Source organism: Anopheles maculipalpis, chromosome 2RL (genome assembly GCF_943734695.1).
Source record: "Anopheles maculipalpis chromosome 2RL, idAnoMacuDA_375_x, whole genome shotgun sequence".
Classification (NCBI taxonomy): Eukaryota; Metazoa; Arthropoda; class Insecta; order Diptera; family Culicidae; genus Anopheles; species Anopheles maculipalpis.
Window position 1 is genome coordinate 15,757,558 of NC_064871.1, and position 13,440 is coordinate 15,770,997.

Genomic DNA, 13,440 nt, shown 5'->3' on the forward strand with positions numbered 1-13,440 from the left:
CGTCCGGGAAGGTCCGCCCCGCCGCAGGTGGGCGCAATGAAAATATCATAAATGAAAAATAACCCAAAACGCTATTTCGGTTTTAAAGAACCATGGAAGCATTAGGGGCGTAATAATTGTGAGCACGCGATTCCGTTGTAACCGTCACCGTACGGGCCGTCACCGTTTCTGTCCGGTTCCGTGGCGTTTGCAACGGTCGGTAGCAAGTGGGGTGGCTGACCGGAAAACACAGCAATCCAAGCCCTTAACCTACGCCTTGGGGAAAGGCATTGTTTTACCTGACCATTCTCGTAGCGCGATAGTTTAGATTTTTGGTTTTTTTTTGTTTTATGATTAGTTGCTGTTTTAGAGTTCTGTTTTAAGATTGTCGCTGGTTTGGTTTTGCTCCATTCCGACTACGTACTTATCCGCAAATAAGCGTGACAGTGTTAAAGTTATACGCTGATGGTGATGAACGTAGCTCGCATGTAAAGCCAAAAAAAAAGGCGTGCAGTAGTGGAAAACCCCTTTGGGATCGGAACGAAACGAATTTGGATTTATTTAAATTAAGTTTATCGATCGTACGGCCACCACTTTATCACCCGCGCCGAATGCGATGAAGTTTGGCGAGGGAAATTAAACACCCCTGGTACTAATTCCGTTCGAAATTCAGGCACGATTGTCTCGCAGGCAGGCGAGATTGTACGAGATTTATAAAAAATGTAGGAAAAAAAAATGCTTTGTATCCAGACGGTCATAACTTGAAAATGAAATTAATGTAGAAGCTAGAAATGAAAGAATCCGGTCGAAGTTTCGGGCTTTCGGGTGAAGTAGTTCTTATTTACAACATGGAAATGCTAAATTTCAGCCAACTTCGACCACCAAAGTGATGACGCGAGTAGAAGTACTTCTTGTTTTTGACGTGAAAATGCGATTATGAATTTTAATGACGCATTTTTTTGTTATTCGTAATGGAATAGAATATTTATTTCAGTTTTCTTAATTTATTTTTTTGATGAACAATAAACAAGAAACTGGTAACATAAGAACTGCCGGATCAGCTATTTTGACTGGTTTTTTGGACTGGACTGGAAGCTATGAAAAATATTTTGGTTCAACAATTAAGCTAGTGTCAACACTTTTAAATAAAAAAACGAACTAGAAAACACATCAAATGTCCATTTTAAATAACGCCATGGACTGGTTTCTATCTTTACCATCCGTTTTGGCTGGTGCTTTATCAATTCTGCTGGCAAAAATTCAAAATTATTGAAGAGAATAAAGCAAACCATTTTGGAAGAATTTAAATTGCATTTGATACGTCTTTTCGGTACAGATATTCTGCTTTTTTCGCCTCATTTTAATTGTTCGCTATTCGCTCACAGGATTTATTAATGATGGTAGTGAAGGTTGACTATCCAAATATGTTGTCTCATTAAGTCTCGTAACGATGGTCGGCTCCTCCTTCTAGAAAAATCTAGGTCTGCAGTTCTGCAGCTTCTGTGGGGTTGAAATCACCGTCCGCCACATCCTCACCGATTGCCATGGATACACGACACACCGAGCCACCTGCCAACTAGACACCGATTATACGAAAATTCTATCACCCGACAAACTTCATCAAAATCGCCTTATTTGATTTTTACGGATCAGTCATTTATATGGAGAAATTTAAGCAATCCTTTTAACGTATCCATTATCATATGCCATAATCGCAATAGTGCGCAATAATATTCAACCCACACCTGAAATAGTTTTGTATTAGATTATATATTTTATTTATACAGTAGAGAGGCGAATGTGGTCTCTAAGACTCAAAGCCTCCATAAATAAACGAAAAAAAAAAATTAAGTCTCGTAACTCATTAGATGGCTGGCATTTACTTCCAAAGTCGTTAGACCAAGAAGAATATTAATTTTTAAATTGATAAAACATAAAATTTCCTGTTAGATTTATATGAGTCATGCATCAACAACTGGCATGACTGTGGTTCTAGTGCTAAGCCCCTAAAAAAACCGCATTTAAATGTCCTTTCCAATCAACTCTCAACTCCTGAAAACCCTACATAATCGAACCTTAAAGTCATCCAATTTCAAACCACTCAATGTGGTGGAAAACTTTAAAGCATACACCCCCCTCAAAAACTGCCACAGTCCATGTGCCACGTGTCCAACAGCGAAAGCAACAAAAATGCTAGTAAGCGTAACATCATCCAGCACCACGTTGCGTATGCGCAACTGGTGATCTTTAAAATTTAGCACAGACAAACGGGTACACGGCTCGTAAAATCAACCATCACACTTTAATGTTTTGGCATCTGTGTGTGTGTGTGTTTCTGTGTAAAATCTGTACGGAGGAGGATGCTTGCGACGAGGGACAAGAAAACTTTAACGTGACCCTGAGTCAGCGTGTCTCTCCCTGTCCGTGAGGAAAAGGAGCTTTAAATTCGATATCGATAGGAGAAGCATTCCTTTAAAGCCGTTTTGCTGTTGGGTGGGCGCGTTTTTTTTGGGGAGTGGGCAAATGGATAGACGGGGCCTGCAGGCAATCATAGTCTCGAGCTTTGGTAGACCTTGGTGATGGCCCAATGGCATTTATCTCACCATTTCTTAAAATTATACTCCGGAATGGGTCGAAATTTTGTACGGAAGGAACACACACACACATACACACCGAAGTCGATAAAAATTGTCTATGTAACGTCTTGCACATTCGAGTCCGAGCATTATCTCTCATGCGAAATGGGTATTTTCGGACCAATGGTCACTAGGTAAAAATGCTACTAACCGAGAAACACATAAAAGATGCCAAAACGCCAACCTCACCCGCACACTCCGACAACCAACATTCAACATCGCACACGCGTGCAAAGGATCCATATAAAAAAATGCTTTTTTCTCAAGTACATACAACGAAACAGCAACCACATACACACACACACACAAACACACAAGAACTCGTGCTCGTGACGGATTCGGTAGCAAAAAGAAAAAGGAAGCTTTTTTTCTTCCCTCCCAACCTACTCCCTCCCCCCCCCCCTCCCCGGCTAAAAGTAAAAGTGAAAATTCTCTCCCCCTCTGCTTCCTCCCTTTTTTTTTCAACTGTCCAAACTCCATGTTGCGATCGGGCCGGCCAAGAAACACCATGTGCGAAAGCAGCAAAGCAACAGGGAATGAGACGTGAACGTGTGTGTAATTTGGTGGTAAAAATGGGGAAGAAAGGCGGGTGGAACGACATCAAGTGAAAGTATGTACACACATGCATGGGCAAGGACACACTCATCCCCATTTTAACGGCAACAAATAGCTTCCTCTCCGGAAGAAATGGCGTGAGAGCACGTTTCGCGAAAGCAAAAGCAGGAGGAAAAATAAAAATAAAAGCCACCGCGCGTCGCACACGGGAAATTTCCAACATTGGGCTAGAAAAGGAGAGCATGAAAGAGTGAGAAAAAAAAACCACAAAAAGTCAGAACGCAGAAAGAGACGGGCAACATAAAATGGAAAAGGAGGAATACACTCATAACTCATCTCGTTTCGTTCTACGGCCATGCTTCTTTCGGTCGGCTCTTACCCTGTGGTGTTGTGCATGCAACTTCAACATTTCAATCGTCAATGAGCAGGCTATGCCAGGTTTCCATTGCAACTGTTTCTTAACGGTCTTCTTCCTTCCCATTTAACACAAACCTCGTCCCGTTCCGGTGGAGGCGCCTGGCTAGAAGGATGGATTTTCTTTTCAAACAAGTAACAACAACCAAGAAAAAAAAACTCACCCCCCTATTTCTACACGCACACAAATACACTTGCAATGCCTTTTAAAAACAGAGCCGTCCAAGAACAAATTCGTCGAACATATCAGGACTTCGGAGTGAACGTATAGGTCCAGGAAGTCCTGCAAGGGAGGTGGGAAAGTCGGGGAACGAGAAAACGAGGGGGAGTGGGGGAAGAAAAAAATCTCATCATTGCATCCTCACTCCTCCAGCTCTCCATTTGCGTTACCTTCATCCCCCCGGGTGAGTGATGCGAACCTCTTTTTTCTCACCGGATGCGTTCGCTCGCTCACTCACGCACACACACACACACTAACTACGACGACCATTTCACCTTCCGCCCCACACCGATCTGACTGTCACAAATGACCCCTCCCGGATGGAAGGATGGATGGAAAACGGCCATTACATCACACACCAGTCAAGCCAGCCGGACGGACCGACGGTCCGCGCGTATTCCAGCAATCGCCACCGCACTCAATCGCTCACCCATACGTACACACGCATCCTTAGATCAGTTTTTATTTTATTTTGTTTCCCCCGCTCCGCTCTGTTTCCCCAAGCAACCATTATTCCTTTCCTCTCGCTCTCGCGTGTGTGTGTGTGGGGGCAAACCAAGGGGATGGATGAAAATCGAAAGTAAAAACTTTTCTCATTTTTACATTTCTCTGCTTTTCTCAACGTTTCTTTCGCATAGCTCCTTGTCCGGTTCAGCATCCGTTTGACCGTGTTCGGCACCAACCGGCGGCGGTAACTTTTTTTTTTTTTGCTGGCTAGTTGGTTGGGGGAGGGAAAAAGAGAACAGCGGTCAGCAAAGCGAGACGGCGCTAGGCCGATAAACTGACCAGCGAGCGCAGCGGTGGAAAGCCGCGGCAGGACTTTTCTCCGATTTTCGCCAGGGATCAACAACACCGGACAGGCTGGACACACTCTCTTCGTGGCTCTTTTCTTATTCTCTTTCGCTAGTTTTTCGCTTATTACGAATGCTTCTTAGCTTAGGAAGTTTTCTTCCTTAGTTTTTACTGTTTTTTTTTCGTACACTCACACACACATACGCACGGGGTTTCACATTCATCTTAGAGCCGGCTTGACTGGACAGCAGCAAGGCAAAGAGAAGCGATTTTCCTGAAGATGGATAAGTGAAGCATTGGTTTTCCACGTGCCTCTCGTTCACTCACACACGAAGCAAATTTTTAGGGAGGAAAAATTTTCTTTAGCTCTCCCATTTTTTCCCCCTTTCACTCTCTCGTTACATTTTTTCTGTGTTTCTCTCTCACTCTCTCGCATTACTTTTCCAGCCTTCTTTACCTATTCAAAGTTTCGTCTCGTTTGCTCGTGTGTGTGTGTGTGTGTGCGTCAGCATCCTTACTGACGTTGTTATTATTCTTTTATCGCGTTATTAATTTTACGCGAGTTTTGTGTGTGTTTTACGTGTGTGTGTGGGTGCGTTTGAATTCATCCCAAGAATTTCCTATTTTGAACAAAACAAATCGTTGCTGTCGTTTTCGCCCTGCGTTTGCCACACTGGTTAATAGTGTTGTATGAAAGGGGACTTTGTGGTGCTTTTTTGTATCAATTTTCTTTTCAAGCCAGGGCAGGATTAATGGGCATCTTCTAATCTTCAACTTCCCTCACTCACGATCGATCCCCCCCACTTTCTTCTGCAGTTTAACTTCGGGTGCTTTTCGTAGGGCTTCCCTTTATGTACATCGTCGTTTAGATAAAGCTTGGAAACTAAAATATGTTGTTGAAGTGTAGTGTAGATTTCCTATGAGCCTATGATTTCCGCGCCGGTCCCGTTGCGTGAGGACCGGCGCCGCTTTTACCTCTGCCATCGGGCTGCCCTGGTGTAATGAGCCTAAAAGTTTAAATAAATTGTTCAGGGCCTTGGCCTCTACGATGCTGCTCACCCACTCTGTTGCTCTGTCTGTCTGTCTGACATCGAATTTAAAAAAAAGTATTGCAACTCCAATGAAATCCTGAAAGACCAGACCAATGAAATACTAGTTTCAATCTAATAGCAAATACGAAATTGAACTTTAATGCGCAATTTATGCATATGGCAACTAATATTTTTGTGTAAAAAAAGCTAAGCAAGTCTCATACTGTTAGTAGTTTGAACACGATCAAAATTATTAACGACAAACCCCGTACTAAGCCTTCAAAAGCCCTTATACGAACCTGCTCCACATAGCTTGTTGCTCAGAGAAATACTACTTCACACCATTGGAACCAATGTATTAACAACCATACACTGTACCAGGGGCGACACAGTTCCAGGAACAGGGAACAAAACCCGAGAGAGCTTGATGACTTTAACTTATATTTTTGTACGCTTCCTCGAAAATTAGCTTCACTTGTTTGCTTGCTTCACGAGGCATACCTACTACAGAACAGCAAGGTTAGTTGAAGTGGCAACCGTTGTGTGGTAATTAGATATGATAGTTTTCGGGTAAAATAACATGTTGAGTCATTCGAGGATTCATTTATGAGAGATAGAGCAAAAACCAACTTGAACGGGGGATCAATAATAATATGAAATAAATGATACAAATTCAAAGAGCGAATGTTACAAAACGTGGTTGTGATATAAAATCGAAGATTCTGACTTTGAAGAAGTGAATTCTTAGCAACTATCTATTCGCTCTACAAATAGCTTTCACATCGATGCAATTCTAATCACGAGTGTTTGAGGACATGTTTCAATTTTGGTGACATTGGTCCATTGCTCGTTCGGTTCTCCACCGAGTTACGCCTGAAGAGACACTTCAGATCGGTATATCAGATCTATGCTAGCCTCGCTCACTACTTCCTTACCCTCCATAGTTCACCAAACAAACTCCCATACTCACATCATGTCAATTCTTTCTGATTTCAATGTAATTTTCTTCTCATTTATTCAATGACATGGCGATTTGATATATTTTCCCTACGACTGCTGTCCGACCAGTTGGCAGTGGCTTCCATTTTTTTATGCTCGGACATTGCTTCTTGCGCGAATGCTACCCGTGCCTTCTACCCCGACTTTGTCCCAATATTTCTCTTGCTCCCTCCCGTGGGCAACTTGATTGTGTAATGTCCAGATGTATATGTATATGGCACGGAACTGAAACTTGGCAGGTTCGAAGAAGTGTAGCGGATGGATAAATTTCCTGTTGTGGAAAATTTTCCCGCAACTCTCGACCATGCATGAACGTGGGTGGTATTATTATTGGTGTTTTTTTTTTGTCGTTGTTGTTGCCCTTCGTCCTCTTCTTAGTAGTCGATTCCTTTATCTGGCCTATCTTGTCCTGTGCATTGGCGAGATTTTGGGCAAGAAAGTAGGTTTGATTTGACCGGTGCTGGTCAGACCTGCCTCGAGGGGTGCCTATCCTATTGAAGGCCATTCGCCAACTCTCGATATCTAGTTAGGCGCACATAATCCACCCCACACTAGCAGGGGCGCGCACAATAACAGAAAAGCTACCGTCACCACCGCCAACGGGCCAGCTGGCGGAGCGATTTTCCATCGAACTCTACACGAGGACACATACACAGCCGAGCATACATCATCATCATCATCATCATCGTCATCATCAACATCATCTTCCATCGGCACTTGTTCCCTCCCCCCCTTTCCTCCCCCAGTCCCCCCCCCCCCCCCATCGACGGGTAACTGGTGGCGAAAAAGAGGTGCAAGAAAAAAGGCTCGTGTACTCGTACAACACTCGTTACCCGGGGCCCACGACAAGCGAACGCCCCGGACCGCTGTTAAAAGTGACACAGGTCCTTCTGGTGCGACTGTATCTACCATTCCAAACAGGCAAATGGAGCTGCCAGAACCAGTCGTGGACGGCGCGGACAGCCCCAAGACAAGCGATGCTTGAAGAAGCTCTTCAAGGTGATGATATAAGGATAAAAGTGAAGGCAAACCCAGAGCAACAGCAACAAAAAAAAAGGCAGTTGAAAGGTGGCTGGTGGTGGCAAAGAGAGATGAAATAAAACCGTCTTTATGCTCACACACGTGAAACCGACACACACACACAGACACACACACCGCAGAACCTTATATAGGGCCAAAAATAGGCAAACAAATATCCGCCAGCCACCTTCGCCCTTGCCCACTTTTGTCCCCTTTCACGCAAAGACACGCCAGCACACCGCGCTCCTACTTTCTGCACACTCAACATCGGACACTGAACGCAAATAGGCGAACCTGAATTGCGTACCCAGTCCCCACAACCCAAAAGGAGGAACCACCATTACACATTCGCTACGGTGCTACGGCTTTTCTATTTCCTAATTTCACCAAAAAATAAATTGGAGGAAAATTATTAATATTTATTTATTGATGATCTGATCAGAAATATTGATAAGAGTTCTCCTTCACTCGCTCCCCCACCCGTGTGTCCATGCTTGAGAACACATCGGGAAGACAAGTGTAGCACAGGACAGTACGAAAGGAGCGGAGACTTGCAGCCGAAGGGGACAGGGTTCAGAAGAAGAAAACATTGCGCAACGCCACAGCACGCTGTTTTCTGATGACCACGACACAGTGGACAGGAAATGGAATCGAATCAGACGGAACCATTTGAACAGAATTGTCTTTGGATGGTTGGCGATTGTCTACAGGACATCGTTTAAATCTACTGCTGTAGCTACGTTGTACGGTTCTTCGGTTTGATCATAATTAATTTACATGTTAAATTGGTTCATTTTGCAGCATTATTCTGCTTCTTGGCTTAACGACCTGCTATAGGTCACGCTGACTATTGACTGAGACTTGCTGAGTCTCAGACCCAAAAATTGGATCATTAATCCTCACAATACGGGGGCGAGTGAGCAGGATGGGATTTGAACCCCGATCTTGCCGTGTGAAGATCAGTGCTGTTATCGCCTCTACGATCTGTGTGGTCGTCTCGGGTTTTAAACATTGTCACTTAATAAAATACTTAATAAAAATGCTAATTCTTATTTTCATTGTCCACTAACATTTACAACGTTATTATGTCCTATTATATTGTTGTATTGAAGTCGGAGTAAAATAGAACGTCTTCTTCTTGGCTTAGGGGCGTCTGAAGCCATACTGGACAGATAGCAGTTTACTACTAGACTTAACGGATTGTATATTCAGTTCTGAACCGATCCCCTGATGGGTTTTGAGTCCGGGTCCTTTTGAAGACCTTGTGAACGTCCAGGCATTTTTTGTCTAATTTACAGACTTTACCAATGCTACAAGAAGTCGGTTCGTGCAAAGGCTAGTTATCACTTGAATACGCTTCACAATCAGCGTATCAAAGCTCATCAGTTTAATCAAAGCCAGTTGTGGTGTCAAGAAGTGTCGTAAGGATAACTTCGAGTTATTATTTTAATAATGATGATTTCCATTGCTGAACCTGTTCATGTTTAGCAATGACTTCGACTTCTTCTGGACCTTCTCCTGTAAACTGCCCTACAAGGAAATGGTGATCAGGAAACTCAGCCTAGCACTGCAGTCTTCTATCCACGGCTGCATCCAATCTCCGATAGGTTCTACTTCTCCTGATCCAGACAACGAGCACTTCTAAGCCTCGTGCCGAACGGATCGTTCGGCACATGCAACTTCCTCGTGAGCTCCGGCTTTGAGTATCGCCAGGAAATATCGTCAAAGCTAGTCGTTAGCTCCCGCCCTTGTAAAATGGCAAATGCATTCTTCTTCATTATTTGAAGAATTCTATTTGTTCCTTCCGACTTCAATGAATCATATACAGGCGTTTTGGTTTACTATTGAATCTGTTATTTTGATGTTATTGGGCTTTTTGCTTACTCTCTGGGATATGATGTATTTTGTTAGAACTCTAAGTTGTTTTTTCGACTAAATTGCTGATTTACTTGATTGTCGTTCCCTCTTTTTCCCTTCAATGTCTTTGAAAGTGTTCAAAGGAGATTCCTGATCTAGGGGTCGTAAAATGGGCACTCAAGTTGCATGTGGTAGATAGTCTCAGGAATGTTGCAGGATGTGCCATCTCCATCTTATACTAGCTGCATTTTATGTAACCAACACTTAGCTTATTCATGTCCTGCTAGTCCATTTCAAGTGTGGTTAGAGTCTTCTGGATTGCAAGACCTTGTGGAGCCTGTAGAGCACACTATATTCTTCCACCACTTCGAGACCGTCAAGCAATGACGAAGATCATTAAATATTTCCTATTCCATTTTGGAAAACCAAAAATCGAAATGACCCGACCGTAAAGTTCATTGGCCTTGTCAACCAATTTCTACCCTCCAATAATCATCCAGCACAAAACCTGCTGCTGCGCCGTGTTCGCTAATTATCCCTAAGCAAGAAGGATGACAGTCGGTTCCTTCGTGCAGGGTGGTCAAAAATGGGCTAGGGACTTATCATGCCTACCATGCATGGTACAACATCAACACATCACATGGGGGAGTTTTTCACCCACACATTGAACGTTTTCTTATCGTATAAGCTGTTAATGTGTTCGAACTTCTTGGGTGTACCGAGCGTACAATTACTTTTAATCGCCGTACCGTAACACATACTGGAAATGCGAGAAAATGTCACTTTTTAACAAGGACAAAGATGAATTCCACCTACTTACCTTTTATTTTCTTAGTTGTAGTTTGTTTTTAATTACTTCTATGAAGCTCGCCCAACGACATCCGGATTGTACTACTGGGGTGTGTACTGCAGTGAGGTAGTTGTATAGTGATTATGGTCGATTTTTACACCACTTTTCGTTTTGTTGCACACTTTTTCTCTTTTCTTTATCACAATATATTTTTTCACATACTCTCTATCTTGCGCTTAACTTGTTGCTAATTACAGTAGGATAGAATTTCTTATTGGTCACTTGGCGAGAGAAAAAAACCAAACTTTTTAGCACCCCGCAGTCGGCCATTATTTTTGTGTCTTTTTCTACATTGGATAACCATACGGACTCTTTGTGATAATATTGTTTTTTTTTTAATATTAGACAGAAAACGCCAATAAAATAGCTCCTTTCTTATGTGTTGTGGCAAGACCTAATGGTCGGTTCCCTAAACTTAAGCTTTAAAATACACTTTAAATTAAAAAAAGCCTAAACCTGGAAGACGATGCACAAGTTTTGTTTTTGCACCATAAATGAGCCCTTTTTTTTGCTTGTTCCAATTTATAGTTTCTGTTGAATCGATATTTATTGCTTTACGAAACGTATAATTTTATGCCCCGAACGTGTATGAGAAGGTTGGGGGCAGCAAAAGCGCAAAACGGCGTCGCCGGGAACTTCAAAGCACTGATTTGGGGAAGATATTTTTGATGAAAATCGAAAAAAAATTTACTGTGAGGGGTTAGATAGAAGAACAAAAGGGGGATGCCATAAATAAAAAGAAAAACTGTAGTTGGAAGGTGTAGAACCCCATCGGTTGGCTCGTAAAACTGGAAACAGAAAATAAACTGCAAAACTTGGACGAGTTCCTTATGGACGTATGTGTGTGTGTTCACTTTTTCTTCACATTCGTGGGAACACTTTTGAACCACCCTCGGCACGCACTTTTCTACACACTTTAGCACCGCATGCCGGACGGATCCGTGGTTTTGCCGGACGAATCCGGGAGTCAATTGGGCTGGCTTATTGCTTGGCACTGCAGTCCTCGCGGATATTCACACTTTTCACACCCAAACAGAGCAGAAAAACGAAACCCCCAAAACCATCGAACCACTGAAACTTACGGTAAACCATCACCTCACGATAAAACACCTAACTAATCATTTCGTCACATCTAATCGTGTCCGTCTCATCGTCCTGGGACAGTGGATCGCGCGCGCATTAAAACATGCAGAAACCGAGTCCTTGTTACATGTGTTTTTTTTTTTTTAAATTTTTATTTTCTCTTTTGCCTATTTTACTCCAAACAAAAAAAACTCCGTTTCGTTGTGTCTGTGTGCGTGTGCGTGCGTTGTGTTCCTGGGTAGCCGGGCTACACGCGCCGTTCCGGAGGCTACCGCTTCGGACGCGACTTTTTTACAGACTGAACCATGCAGAAGGTGAGCAGCCAGTCTCGACCGACCCGAGTACGGCCAACCCAACACCATCATCCACCCCTACGTGGAAAGGGGGACCCCCTTTTTCACACACCCCCGTTGCAACATTACTGGCAGCGAAAGCGCGCGCCGGACACATGGCAACGAGCACGAGAGCGCGAGTGGCATACATGTACGGCACGTTGGGGTAAATGGGACAGTACGCAACGTTCGTTGTGTCCTTGTTCGTCCTGCCAGACGGAGAGAACATACACACACACACACACACAGACACAAACGCACCCGCTACAAGAGCGCGCGCGACAACGCCGTGCCATGCTGACGATATAGCGAGCAGCGAGCAGGCATTTTTCTCCTACACGATTTCTTTTCCACTGTGTTTGTTTTCCACCATCAACGGCCCTGTATGTATGTATGCGGTCTAGTGTGGTGTAGCTGTGTGCGATTTCCCTTTCGCCCTTTTCCGGCCCGAGAACTCAACGCACCGGCACTCGCGCAAAGGATATTTGAATTTTTTTTCTTGTTCGTTGATCCTCATGCATTTCAATGCATTTGTTGCAGCCGATGTGTGAGGGCAGTCGGCTTTGTAGTGGTGGTGCATGCAGGAAAGGGACGAAATTGGTGTCTGTTTTCCTGTGCTAAGGACGAGTGCGATGTATGGCCAAAAAAGGGGACAAAAAAATAAACAAGATCCACCCTTGCACGCGTGCACACAGAAATGGTGCGTGACATGCATTGCCTCCATTCCTCCTACATATCCTAGTCTTCACCCACATACACACACAGAGGCTTTTAGCATTCGTGCATTTTACAGAGCAAAGCTCATCCCTTCAGGAAGTCGGATAAACTTAAGTACAATCAGTAACGGATTTAACGGTAAGCGGACTGAGCGCCACTGAGCTTGCAAGGGGTCCCGAACTCACAAAGAACCTACTAACCCGCTCAGAATTAGATTCCATGTGTAAGAGGGCCCCTACTACTTCTACTCCGCTTAGAGTCTCTGAGGGGAATAAATTGTGCAAAATTTAAAATAACTCATTATTATTGAAGACGAATTAAAAGAAAAAATGCGATCCACTACACCAGAATAAATACATACATTTATTGAAGCCACATGATAGTTTCCCTACGTTATAAGTTAAAAATAATTAATGATCTGCCACAGTTTGTTTAGCAATCTTTCATCGCTGCAGTTTACGCTTCAGACACTGTAGTTTTTACGTGTGAGTGAGTGAACAAATAAAATCAACCCTCCCCGAAACATCACTCTCGTGCGTATTTACTTATCCTCTCGCATTCTTACGTCCACTTGAAACAATTTTTATTTTGTGCGCGCGCATAATTTTTTTCGTTATTTGGTTTGTACGCTTCACATGCAATCCGGCAGGTTTGGCACACTCTCACCGAATTAGGAGAAGGCATGAAACAAGCCTAAACTTCGCAATACAAAGTGGCACGACACTCTGCTCAGCCGCTCATAGAAATGGGATTGGGATTGCTGGTTCCCCAATGCAATGCGCTTATGCTTTTGATGGACAGAGGAGTTTTATTTGAATGTGTCCGGCTCAATACGAGCTAGTACGGCTGAAAGAGACGCGTAATGTTTCGAGGAGTAAATTTGCTTCTTACGATTCTTCACTCTGCGAACGCTTTACACCTGCATTTCATTGCACTTTTCACAGAAAGAAAGAAA

General features: G+C 43.5%; 2 protein-coding genes across 3 annotated transcripts in view; one reads left to right on the forward strand and one right to left on the reverse strand.

Annotated features, from left to right (window-relative positions):
- Positions 1–13,440, reverse strand: part of LOC126557475 (dihydropyrimidinase) — a 445,624-nt gene that overhangs the window by 375,192 nt on the left and 56,992 nt on the right. The gene's annotated exons all lie outside the window — the stretch shown is intronic.
- LOC126559451 (elongin-B) overlaps positions 13,339–13,440 on the forward strand; it is a 37,214-nt gene continuing 37,112 nt past the window's right edge. Inside the window, exon 1 of the mRNA XM_050215613.1 lies at positions 13,339–13,344. The gene's annotated coding sequence lies outside the window, so the exon portion shown is untranslated. The remainder of the gene's footprint in view (positions 13,345–13,440) is intronic.